General features: G+C 47.0%; 1 protein-coding gene across 9 annotated transcripts in view; it reads right to left on the bottom strand.

Moving 5' to 3' along the window:
* Ldlrad4 (low density lipoprotein receptor class A domain containing 4) overlaps nucleotides 1–12338 on the bottom strand; it is a 357460-nt gene that overhangs the window by 95728 nt on the left and 249394 nt on the right. Inside the window, exon 1 of one of the 9 annotated variants that reach the window (XM_047526202.1) lies at nucleotides 2393–2513. The exons of the other annotated variants lie outside the window; for them this stretch is intronic. The gene's annotated coding sequence lies outside the window, so the exon portion shown is untranslated. Of the gene's footprint in view, nucleotides 1–2392; nucleotides 2514–12338 lie in introns of those variants that run through there. 9 annotated transcript variants of the gene reach the window in all.

Here is a 12338-nt window from a genome sequence, read left to right as displayed (position 1 = left end):
GACCAGTGACTTCAGGACAGGAAGAGAAACAGAGGGAGGGAGGCAAGGCTAGGGAGGCAGGAGCTCCCGGACAGGACTCACAAATCTCACTTCAAACCGTGTCTACTGTTCACCCGCTTCCTATCTGGGCAAGACTCCTGCCCTGTCTAAGGTTCCGATCACTCATAAAAATGGATGAACTCCATCAAGGATCTGGTAAAGATGAAATGATCATCTATGGAAAGTGCTTGTATATCATATATCATGTAGAATTGACATCTTATTTTTGTTCCCGTTGGAAGGAATACACACACACACACACACAAAGAAAACACAAATAGGGCAATTGACACACATGACAACAGAGAGAACTGTATCCATTATTTAGTTAAGTATGACCCTCCATCACAACTCAGTTCATGGATGCAGAAAACAGGGGAGGCTGGTCTTTGCCTAGGCTTTGGCTCTGGCTCTGCGGCTGCTGCTAACCCCACGTCCCCTCTGACAGACCGAGGCTCTTCCTCTTCTCAAGCACATAAGCCTGTTTGGAGAGCACGGTATGCTTTCCACTATTGTGAAAATTCCTTCCACGCACTTCAGCATCTGCCGCAGCTAATCTGGGGGTACCGGCCCTGGGCCGCGTGACTCAAGGAGTCACTCACAGGCTCACTGACAAGAGGGCCTCGTAGGCAAAGCCTCCCGAGATGCTGTCCATTTAAGGGGGAAGGGAAAGGAACCTTCAGAGAACAGGTTTCATATGCTTCCTATGGGAGTGTGATTTCCCTAAAAATCCCACGGGGAATAAGCCTCCCTCCCTCCAAAAGGAAATAAAATAAAATCCCCAGTTCAGTACATGGGATTTCGAGCACGTTCAGTATTTTTAAAAGTGTTATGAAACGGAAAAGACTGCTCCAGACCTGCAGGCTCCGTCGGCGTCCACGCATGGGAGGCCATGGTGCTCTCTGGGAGCAGTGACAAGCTGGGGGCAGGCAGGAGAGCCAAACCTGACACACATCCTGCAGCCCACACTGGGTCACAGCAACGTGGGGCCGAGGGTCTGCAGGGGCAGAGAAGGACCCCAGACGGGAGTCCAGATCAGGCAGAGTAGCGAGACCCGATTGGCAGGCGGCTGCAGAGCTTAGGGGTGCAGAGGGGAGCGGGGTTGTCCTGCAGGGACAGAACAGAATGAACACGTGTGTGAGCACGTGAGGCTAACCCAGGAAGCACACCAAAACACGTCAGAGCGTTTCGCTCCAGCACCGCGTGGAATAAAATGGCACATGCACAGAGACTTCCAGGGCTCTGCACCCCTCGTGCTGCTATAGAACCTCTTGCTCCTCTGAGTCCTGCTTGAGAATTTCTGCCAAGTCCTGGTGGCTACCTGGGCTCTGCCGTCTTGTCCCAGTGCCCAAATCCAGAGCCCAGGTCTCCTCCTGCCCATACGCTCCACTAACGTGGTCACAGCCAGAAATCTCAGTTGGGGAAAACCCGTCTTCACCTCTGCACTTTCCAGGCCTCATTCTTCCCAGGGCCGGGGCTCAGGTAGGCTGGGTTTCTGATCCCACCAGTGCTCTGGGCTCCTGCTCAGGCCCCTCTTCCAGAGCTCCTAAGCCAAATGAGGAGAGGCCTCTCGCAGGCCACCCCTGCCAGACCTCGGGACCCTCCAGACCTCGGAATCCTCGGGAGGATTCCTGCCTCCTGAGGCCTGCAGGCTTCTGATGACGGCAGTAACAGTCCTGCACCATCACAGTGACGGGAACACCAGGGCTTCCTGGTCATCCGACTGGCTGTGCTCCGGGTGTCCAGGATCACTGAGATCTAGAGGTAGGTAGCTCTGTGGTCTGAAAGGCAGAGGCTGACTTTCACAGGTTCAGGTGTACAACCTGGAGGGACAGGGTAACCTGGCTCCCAGGTTCAGGACACGACACGCTTCGTTCTCCCAGCAAAACAAGAGGCTAGCATCTTCTTTTCTACGGTGGAACACTCAAGCTGTCCAACGTTAAGCAATTGCCGAAGGCCAAACAACAGTGAGTAGAAGCGTCAGAACACGAAGCACATCCACCAACTCCCAACCCTTGTGCTGCCATCACACTGAACAACCGTTTCCCATAGATTTAGTTCTCCAAATCCAGACCTGACCACACGCGTGTCCGTGCCTGATCACAAGCTTGCACACACGCAGGCAGAGGCACACCCAAACCAATCACAGAGATTGTAATTAAGCCCTGCTAACACTCAGGCACACTCAGGATAAGCAGCCTTAACTAGGGCAACCTTAATTTAGAACTAGGGCGGAAAGAGATAGTGACACAAGCCAACTTAATTGGCACTCTAATTCTTTTTAAGATCAAGAAGATCAAGTCTCACTTGAGGCTTCAGAAGCTGAGAATAAAAGGGCGAGCTTAGTTCTGACCTGGAGAAGAACGGTGGGCTTCCGTTATGGAGACCCTGCCTCAGCAGCTCCTTTGGAGGGGGCGGGACATGGTTCCTTCCACACCATCCAGCTGTCGTGGCTTTTGCTGCAGTAAGCTGGTCTGTGAGTAAAGGACACATGGGCGGTGCTGGGTGAGGACAAGTAGCGGTTATCATTTCAAGCCACTGAGCTTAGAAGGAGCTTGTTACACAGCATTGCAGAGGTTCTAACTGACAGGTACAGGCAGTACCCTTCCCTTCTCTCGCAATAGGAAGACAGACAGTTGGGGCCTTTGCCAGACTCTATTGCCAGATCCATAGAGTAACCACTCGGCTTATTTTTCTTCTTCAAAATCCCATATCAAAATATTTGCCTTTATTTAATTAACCTTTTTTTTTTTAATATAAAAAACTATATGTTCCTTTTATCTAGCAAAAATAAAAAATTAAACAGGTGTAACAATGTGAAAATTATTAAGCTTCAAAAGAAGCATCCGGATGCAATAAATATAACTGTCAAAAAAGGGTGCTGACCCAGGTGTGCGTTTTCAAAGGGAAGTATAAAACGAAAGCACCTGTCAGCATGGGTCAGGTATGACTTTCCAGCTCTCCTGCGTGCTGAGCGCAGAAGGGCCACCGTGATGCTCAGAAAGCTCCTCTGGTGCGCCCAGGCTCGCTCCTGACCCTGAGGGCAGAGGAAGGGACACCTGAGTGAGATCCTGGGGCCCTGGAGCCGAGAGGCCTCTGGGAGGAGACCCCACTGGGGTCCGCTGTGGGTGGCACTGGCCCCTCTCCAGACAAGGCAGATGCGCTTGCCCTTCATCTCAGCACCATCCTGGAAGCTTCCAATAAGGGAGGGGGCTCAATGGACCACTGACTGACTCCCACCAGGGACCAAGAGAGACAGGCTGCCGTTGGGTTAGAGGCAGCGAGGACGTAGCTGCCACCGCATGGGAGGGGCCGGAGGGTCCCAGAGCCTGCCAAAGCAAAGGCTGTGTGTCGCCAGGGAGAGCCGCTGAAGTGAGTTCGAATCCTTCCCAAACAATCCCACCGGGAAAGGTCTTCCTGCAGGGTCAGCCCAGCACCAGGGGCGTGGCTGCCGGAGGCGCACACGTCGGTCTGTCCAGGCATGAGCAAGAGCATCTCCCGGGGAGCAACTCTGGAGGAGCGGCTGGAGGAGCCTTTTCCTGCTTGTGACAGAGTGCCACGGGCTCAGCTGCTGTGAACTCCAGCCACTGATCAGCCCCAGCTCCCCGGAAAGGAGTCCAGCAGGCTCAGAGCCCCGGGGCTGGAGCAAGGCGCTGGTCGGGCTCGGAATCCTCTTTTGCTCCCATGGATGCCTGGCAGACCTGGTTCCTTGCTGCGGCAGGACCTGGGCTCAGCCACTCTTGCTACACGGCCACTCCCTGCTCAACAGGGCAGCCAGCTTCTCCCAGGCCAGCAGAGGCAGTGGTGTGGGCAGGGCAGGCCCTGCACATCTCTTCTAGGGACCCGCCTGATTAGATCAGGCCCATCCAGGATAATCTCCTTCTTCCTGGAAATATTAACCACATCTGCCAAGTCCCTTCACCTTTGCACCTAAAAGGAACTTAATTCTTGAAGTGCCTGTCCTATGGTGTCCCTAGTTCCCCTCTGCCTTCAGGAGAGGGAACTGTCTGTTGTGGGCACACCAGAAAGCTGGACTCAGGGGAACCATGTTAGAAGTCTGCCTAGCACTCCAAGAAAGTACCAGAAAGAAATGGCTGTAAACACATGGAGACCCAAGAAGTACAAAGCCCTCTCTGCTGTCACCAGGCAGGCCCAGCACCCCCACTTCCTGAGGGGTTGATCCCAGCTAGAGTGACAGAAGAGAGAAGGCGGAAGGGTAGCTGAGCCTCGTCTACTTTAAGCTCCTGACAAATGCGCTGAATACGTTTTTACATACTAGAATATCTATTTAAGATAACACTAAAATATTACTATGAACAAGTTGTCGAGGAATTGTTTACTGAAATCCCCCAAAGCTTCCCCACCACTCAGTTTTTAGTGTGTTGATTCACTTAAAGGAATAAAAATGCATTTGGACCAGATTTAAAACAACGACAACAACAAAAACAGAAGACAACCTAAATCTACACGTTTCGGGTATGGCTTTGTGGCCAGTACGTGTGGGTCCACCTCCTCTTCACAGTGTGTAAGCATCTGCTTGAATGACACACATGAGGAGCTTTCAAACAGGTGCCGGGCGCCATGACGTGAAGCTTCGTAGGTCAGTCACACCTCCAAAAACAGATCTCATTTGTACGGTTATTTTTAAATGGAATTAAGTCCTTAAGACCACCCGGTACAGACATGTTGAAATCTCTAAGGATCTGGGGAAAAATAAGTGCAAAAGTCACATTGTTAAGCATATTAAGCAATTAGTGTTACAGTGTAACCCTACACAAATGTAAACGATTGGTTTGTTATAGAAGCTTTTCTGGAGGCATTTCTGGATAATGTTCCAATTTCTTTTTCTTTTCTTCTTCTTCTTCTTCTTTTTTTTTGGTAGCAGGGATTAAACCCGGGGTGCTTAACCACCGAATCACATCCCCAGCCCTTTTTATGGTTTATACTGAGACTGAGTCTCACTGAGTTGCTCAGGGCCTTGCTAAGTTGCTGAGGCTGCCTTTGAACTCTCGATCCTCTGCCTCCGTCCCCTAGGCTGATGGGATGAGAGGCATGTACCCCTGTGCCTGGCTAGTGTTCCATTTTCGAGGGGCTGCCTACACACTGGAAATGGAGCTCCCTGGTTCTAAATCACAGGGCGCCAGTCTGAGAGTGGTCAGAGAATTGGGCAGCCCCTCCTGAGAGCGAGAACTCAGCCTGCCGCAGCCACTGTGGAAAAGCAGAGCAGGCGGGCATACCAAAGCAGACTGGAAATACTGTCCTGTTCCAATATGCTACGAGGGGGAAAATGATGTAAGAAACATGACCACCAGATGAGGTTTGTGAGTTTCTGAGCTCTGGTTACCCAAGAGCTTCAGGTAAATGACCTCATCCACACCCGGTGCAGGAGGAACGCAGGCTGTTTACCCCAGTGCAGACAGGAGACCTGGCCACTCCAAGGGTCATAACTTGCTGGTGCAAACCAAACTAGCATCAGAGTTGACTATGCCCCAGCCTTGAAGGAATATAGACTAGATTTTAAGTTGTATTTCCAGAAGTGATTATTAATATCTTTTTTTTTTTTTTTTTTTTTTGGTGCCTGGGATCGAACCCAGGGCCTTGTGCTTACAAGGCAAGCACTCTACCGACTGAGCTATCGCCCCAGCCCTGATTATTAATATCTTATAAATTAATTTTTTCCAGATTTCTCATTCTTGTCCTAAGCTACTTCCCATTTCTAAGGTAATTTAAGATGCTAACCCACAGAGCAAGTGAGCAACTGAACTGGGAGAAAGCTCAGGTGGCTCTACTCACCCCCTCACTGAATGGACCCCAGGCTCGGACAGTGGCTGCTTCCCAAACAAATGCATCGCCACCCCTCCTCCTCAGCCACTCGCGCCGTAAAGCAGAGGCAGCGGTGAAGGAAGACTGTGATCTGTGGCTTTGGGGCCACCTCCCAGCACAGGTGCACACAGAGGATGTTAATCAAGCAAACTGTCATTATTTGAATCTCCTGGTTTGTTTTATTGTGCCCCATATCTAATGAAAACAAGCACCAAATCTCTTAATGACTCTTGAAAAATCTTCCACAATAGGACAATTTTTACACCTGAATCAAATTACAAAATTGTCTAATTATGTAAATACACTTAACAAGAAGATAATTAATCTTCTCAATCACATTCTGCAAGCACATTCATAGTTAAGACACAGGACAGTGCCATTTAGGAGGTTCAGAAAGCACACAGACACACTGCCCTCTGAGCATGGGGAGAGGGCTCAAGCGGCCTGTCCACGTGGCAGCGACGTCCATTAGAGGTGGATGAGGAGGACTGAGGACCGGATGGTTGAAGGCGACAGAAGACAGCGGAAGGGTGTGAGAGCACCCATGAGATCCCCTAGGTGGGGCTGGGCGGATCGTTGATGCTCGGATTAGTTTTCTCTTCACATTCAAGTTCATTTGTAGACTCATGACCCAGAAAACCCTAGGTCTCAATGACCTCATGATCTGCAAGGCCAGGCTGCATCGGGCATAGAGAACAAGAGGCTGGTTAGAACGGAGTCTCCCCAACCACAGCCTGTGCATGGTGCATGTCCTGCATGTCACCAATGGTCTTTTTCAGAAATCAAAAAGGATCGCTCAACTAATCAATAATAATAATAAAAATTAATAATAAATAAAAAATCAATAATAAATAAAAAATCAGTCAACGAAGAGAAGGAAGACCACTGGAGAGCGGAAGGGCTCTGCAGGGAGCAGAAGGGAGGGCAAGAGGACCTACTGGGGACTGAAACAGAGAGAACTACGCTCTGCACCCTTGTTAAAACGTCACAGAGACCCACTACGAGGTACAACCATATGCACTCAGGTTTTTTTTCATGTAAAAGGAAGGATTCCATAGTTAACAGGCAGGGAGACTCGCTCACGGAACAAGGCAGACTAGGCCTTCGGACTTCTCCAGCATCCGCTCCACAGGCTAACCTGAAGGACAAGTCTCCCAAACATGGAACACAGTGGCAGGACCAAGAGGTGGCTCGGCATGGCCTATGTTTTCCATCACCAACTCCACCCCCTCATTCTCTGAACGACTTCCTTGTCGTTTTAATATCATGCAAAGTTCCAGGTGATGGCTGGTCGTCCCTCCTCCCCTGTCATTCCCACCCTAAAGGATAGCTGCCCCCCCAGCGTTTCCTGTGTGGACGTGTTGGGCAGTTGGGTGCTGGACACATGTTCCCCTACTCTGCATGAACATGGAACTTCCTTTGTCAAGACAGATCTACTAACATCTCAGCAAAGGGAGCGCTACAGATACTGAAAGGCATTGAGGAAAAATGAGATTCGGGCTACTGAGATGACAGCAATTCTTCCAAACCCCACTACCATGCAAGGTTTGTGTTTCTCTGGGTTCCTTTCTGGTGATACTGGAAAGACAGTATTGGTAGTTAAGTGCCTCCTACCAAACAGGTTTGAAAATCAGACTCATTTTCACTAATTCTTCTGAGAATTACCAGTCATGTATTTCATTGCCCAAACCCTAATAAAGGTGTTACTAAAAAAAACTAGGGCCAGGCACGGTGGCACACGCCTGTAATCCCAGTGGCTGGGAGGCTGAGGTAGAAGGATTGAGAATTCAAAGCCAGCCTCAGCAACTTAGCGAGGCCCTAAACAACTAAGTGAGACCCTGTCTCTAAATAAAATACAAAAATGGGCCAGGAATGTTGCTCAGTGGTTAAGGGCCCTGAGGTCAATCCCTAGTACCCTGAAAAAAAAAAAAAAGAAAAAAGAAAAAAAACTGGTAAGTCATAGAGCCAATAGAGGATGCTCATGATCAAAACTATTCCTTATTTTCAAACATGGCCACACACTTTGTCCCTCTTTTCCATGCGTATTCATTACTTAAATGCACCTGTAGCTAGTGCAAATTTTACCAAGTAAGTTCTAAGCACGTTCTAAATGTTAAGATTTTGTAGATAGCAGTATCTATTTTGAACAATAGGACTTGGTTATAAAAATACTCTTAGAACAATTTGGAGCTCACAAAAATGAAAAATCAATATGAAACTGAAAATCATAGTACTTTAGGGTATTTACCAGAGGTAATATGAAGTATGGCAGAAAATTTATTTCTGCTAACTTTTTGAAAGATATCAAATCCCTGTAGAGAGGTTAAGGCCCCTTGCCTTTAATCAAAAGAAGAAAAACCCAAAGTAGACAAGGGAAAAGGGAACCCAGACTTCCTCTGGAACACCAGGGAGAATCAGAACACGATTCCAGGTGTTTCTGGAGAAATGTAAGTTCCATTTCGGCAAGGCACTTAATGAGAGCCCCAGAGCAACCCTTGGTTAGAAACAGCTGAAGTGCTGGATGACATAAACAACCTCTAAAACAAAAGAGAGAGAGCAGGGGACAGAGCAGCGGACATTCAGAAGCCAAAAGCTAAATAAAAGCAGGAACTCAAGGAGCACTAAGGGTTTCGCCTTGAAAGTGTTTGTGGAAGTGACGAATCCGAGCTTCCACTGTGACGTGCTCTTGCCTACGGATCTGTGGATCCAACCACCAACACTGCTGCTGGATAAAGCTGAGTCTCCAAAAGAGTCATGCCCTCAGGATGCTGGTGAACTGGATTCAAACCCACCCCCGGGTGCCCATTTCACTTCAGTGGCCTTCAAGGAAAACTACTTCTCCTTAAGCAGAGGGGGAAAGCCATTTCCTCCCATTGGAACTGACAACCACCCAGCCTGCCATTATGTAGGTCTACAACCTAAAATCATTGTCTGATGAGTCAAGAACAGAAAATGGTCAAAAGCTGAGGGTGCGCAAGGCACCTGTGGGCATAAGTGCACATGCCCCTGAAGGACCACACCTTCAACCTGGGCCAGAAACTCCCACAGAGTTCTGAGATAAGTGAGCTCACTGGAAAAAATTAAAAATTGAACAACAAACCATTTCCCTCTGAGTGAGATCCAGCAGAAGCACAGAAACCTGAATGAGAATGGCAGAATTTTCAAATATGGGAAGTACTGGATGCAAAAGATAAAATTAAGAATGTAAATGGAGGGGCTGGGGAGATAGCTCAGCTGGTAGAGTGCTTGCCCTGCAAGCACAAGGTCCTGAGTTCGATCCCCAGCACCGCCAGAAAAAAAATGTAAATGGATTTGGAGAATGTCATAATAAGTGAAATAAGCCAAGCCAGAAAAACCAAAGGCCAAATGTTTTCTCTGATATGCGGATGCTGATTCACAATAAGGGTGGAGGGGATAGGGAAGAAGAATAGAGTACTTTAGATTAGGTAGAGGGGAGGATAGAGTGAAACAGACATTTTTACCTCATGTACATGTATGACTGCATGACCCATGTGATCCTGCAACATGTACAATCAGAGAAATGAGAGATTACAGTCCATTTACATATGATCTACCAAAATGCATAAATGCATTGTCATGTGCAACACATTAGAACAAATAAAATTAATATTGTCTGCTATCTTAAAAGGGATCCGAATCTTTTATAAAGAGTAAGACACAGTTTTTAAAAATGACCAATCCAATTTGAAAAAGAGTAAGATTTCTAAAGTGAAAAATACAATAACTAAAACATAAAGCTACTAGATGATTTAATAGTACACAGGTAAGGAGTACATTAACAAGAAATTATTCAGCACCTAAAGACAAAGGAAGGAAAATACAGAAAAGAGACATGAAGGATGGAGTGAGAAGGTTTAACTTATAATTAATCATGAAGAAAGGATAAGAACTAGACAGACATTATTTGAAGAGGTAATGGCTGAGAATTTTCTAGAACTGCTGAAAGACATGGATCTTCAGAGAAGGAATCTAACAAAATACCAAAGAGGAGGGGAACAGGATATCACATAAAGATGCAAAGGTGGCCTGAGAGAAGAGCTCTCCTGTCAACCACTGGAAACAACAGGCTCTTCCCAGGTGCCCCATGTGTGCCACCAGGACCACACTCCTGGGTGAAAGCCAGGTGTCCACTCACCACACTCCCCAGAACTCAGGGCCTTGCATCTTAGAGGAGGTTGTAAGAGTCATGCAAAGTCTCCCACCAGTGGATCACATAATTCTCAAGCAACTGTGGAACTCACTCCAAAATGAAGCTACCCTTGCTCCATCAGGGGACTCCTTGGAGGGAAAACCAATTCATTATTTTATGTGCATACTGCAGGCAGGTGAACCTATAAGGGAAGCCATCCAATTAGCAAAGGGAAACTTGTTTCTGAACTTAGTCATCAACGATACCACCTTGGATGTCTCTGGGAGGCATCCAAGTTGGCCTGGATTCACTGGCCTGGATGAGTGTGTATGACAGACTCACCCTGGAATTCTTCCCTGCAGGCCAGTGCAGTCTGTGTAATCACTAAAACATCCTGCTCCACCCAGATTAGTACCCCAGGCCAAGCAGAAAGGTCAGTAGAAAGAAAAATGTAAGGAAAAGCCATCTACCTTCTAAGATAGGTTTTGATGGTTGATGGGATTTCTCCGCTGGCCCAGTTTGGAACCCTGAGTGGGAGTGAGGAGGCGGTTGGTTAGCACTGTCGGCTGGCCTCGTTCTGTTGGCATTCTGTTGATATTCACCTTGATTATGAGACAAATTGAATGGATTTGGTCACGGTCTCTGTGACAGTCAGAGGACGGTGAACACATGGTAAAATTCATCAGAAGCCAAGTCGGTGTAGAAACAAGGGGTAGACATTTTTGGAAGACAATTTTCCATGGGTCTAGGGTCTCTGCTTATCTTGTAAGCAGAGGCAGCGGCCCTACTTTATTCTGGATTATTACTTCAAAGACGTCTAGATAGCAAACAGTCAATACTGTGTCTCCCTAAAGCAAAGGTCTAGTTTGTTTACTTCAGCATAATATAGATACTATCTCTTTCCTGAACAAAAGGCAGACATGTTTACTTCCCATTATTAAAGCTCTGGGTTCCCCGAGCTCAGGGTCTAATAACTCAACCCACTGGCTGCACAGGCATTCACTGGGCCCCTCTGTATCCTAGTAGGACTTTGGGGCAAGGAGAATTAAATGTGCTGGTATTCATGTTGTGTTTTACTCTGCAGCAAAGTCCTTTGCTCTAATCCAGAAGTCTCGTGTCTCCTGCCAACACCCATAAAACTGTGGCAGGCTAGAGGGAAATTTCAGATACTTCACAGTTCTTGACACAAACAACCCCAAAGAAAATAGACCAAAAACTTCAAGATGCAATTCACAGAAGAAAAATCAGAAAAGTCAATAAATATATCAAATTAATGCAAGTTAAAGCTCCAATAAGATATTACTTCACATTTACCATCCTGACCAAAATTGAAGTTTCCCAATCAAGTGTTGGTAATGAGAGGAAACAGCTCAACACAGATATTACTGGTGAGAGTGTAAATTGACACAATCGCTTTGAAAAACAGTATAGCCTTCTGGTGCATAACTCATGACCCAGCAATATCTTTCCTAAGTAGATTCCTAGTGAATGTCTTGCACCAACAAATCTCATCAAGAAAATTCATGATGACATTGTTTGCAAAATTAAAATATTTAAAGAATATTTCAAGTAATTCAAACATCTATCAATAGGAGAATGTATATGTACCTTGTGGCATATTTTTAAGGTAGAACACTATACATATGACAATAGGGATGAATGTCAGAAACATGGCTGAAGAATAAAACGAGTTGAAGAAGAATAGAAATACTACAGCTCCTCATATTGTTTGAAAAGATGCAAAACAAAAAATGTTTCAAGAACACAAACACTCAGATAGCCATGAAGGATGTGGACGCTGGACATTCTTTGGTGGTGGGAACATAGGTGTCCACTGGATTCTGACAATTCTCAATACTCCACTCACCCTACAAATATTTGCTTCTATCTACTCATCTACTCAATACTGATAACCCATTTTTAAAGGGATGCCAGCTACCTCTGGAACACCGGCTGATGTCTGGCTACTTCCCTTTGAAGAAGGTGCCATTAGGAACCATGATGAAGAGCTCATCACATTCCAGAGTAGAATTCAGACACATTTTACATAACATTATCCTGCATTTATAAAACTTTTTAGGATCAAAATACACTGATGCTCTGAGACACTAATCCCTGAATCAAAAATAATGTCTCCTTGAAGGGCTGCTCTGTTGGGTACAAAAAATTTGGGACAGCCACACTGACGATAAAGAGCCAGCTGCATAAGTGTGTGTCCGTGAAGCCTCGCTGCCGCGGAATCCTCAGCGGCCACACTTGAACCCAGCCTCTGCCGGGGAGGTGCCCAGCTCCTCCCTGTCCTGCCTCCTCGGCTCTCCAGGCTGCG

This window comes from Sciurus carolinensis, chromosome 15 (assembly GCF_902686445.1).
Source record: "Sciurus carolinensis chromosome 15, mSciCar1.2, whole genome shotgun sequence".
In the NCBI taxonomy this organism is placed as follows: domain Eukaryota; kingdom Metazoa; phylum Chordata; class Mammalia; order Rodentia; family Sciuridae; genus Sciurus; species Sciurus carolinensis.
Note: the sequence above shows the minus strand (reverse complement) of the source record. Positions and strands in the feature narration are given on the sequence as shown.